Here is a 957-nt window from a genome sequence, read left to right on the forward strand (position 1 = left end):
AAAGGGGAGAAAAATATCAGACAAAAACTTTTTTTTCTGTGGGAGAGGAGGGAAATTAAGAGAGTTGGAAATGATTGTCCTCAATCTTTCCAATGCGGAAAGAATAAAAAGAGGCAGGTGTGGCATGCACAATTGCTGGGGAACACGAAATATTTAGAGATAAATATAAAGCTTGTTTAACAGCAATGAGAGCACAACTGAGGGTGAATAGCAAGAATTAACAGTGTAACCAATTAGTCTGGGCTTAAGACTCATCTTCATAATATTTGAGCAGTCTGAGAACTGGAGCAGGAGAATTGAATTATAGGGTTGACCCAGAATTTGAGTCTAACTATAAAAATTTAAATTAGGTAACGACAAAATAAATAAAAAATAAATTAGGGAATGTCTATGGCCTGAAGCTCCTGATTAGTTGAAACTCCATTCTTTGCATTAAGAAGGTCTTTTATTAATCATATTATAATCTATAGGGAGCTAAAGCTACTATTGTATACTTTGTATATCATTGGTAAGAACCAAAAAACCCTGGAATAGTGCTTGCTTCAACAGCACATATACTAAAATTGGAACAAGACAGAGAAGATTAGCATGGCCCTGTGCAAGGATGACACACAAATAAATGAAGCACTCCATATTTAAAAGAAAACTTTGGAGTAGAATAAATGAATCATTTAAGTAATTATAATTTGCATCTGCCATAAGCTAAACTAAATAGACTGATTAATTTATCCTTGTGATCTATCACTTTTGGATTTGGCCAATACCATAATATGAAACCTAATTATAAAATACTGCAAGACAGAAGAACTTTTTTGTTAGACAAAGTAGCCCTGACTTACCCTATAAATGCTACTAAAAGTGGACAGGCTTTCTTTAGCTGCAGGGCAATATATTTGTGGATTACACTCAAAGTTCCCATTCTAAGCTTTTTTAAAAAGTTCTCATTATCCTTTTATC

The 957-nt window shown here is 33.5% G+C and overlaps 1 non-coding gene across 1 annotated transcript; it reads left to right on the forward strand.

Annotated features, from left to right (window-relative positions):
- Positions 1–533: 533 nt before the first annotated feature.
- On the forward strand, positions 534–639 carry LOC111725462. Its single transcript, XR_002773524.1, has one exon. It is a non-coding gene; the product is annotated as a U6 spliceosomal RNA (small nuclear RNA).
- The last annotated feature ends 318 nt before the right edge of the window (positions 640–957 follow it).

The sequence above is a fragment of the Otolemur garnettii genome, unplaced genomic scaffold (assembly GCF_000181295.1).
Source record: "Otolemur garnettii isolate 467f Iridium unplaced genomic scaffold, OtoGar3 scaffold00041, whole genome shotgun sequence".
Classification (NCBI taxonomy): domain Eukaryota; kingdom Metazoa; phylum Chordata; class Mammalia; order Primates; family Galagidae; genus Otolemur; species Otolemur garnettii.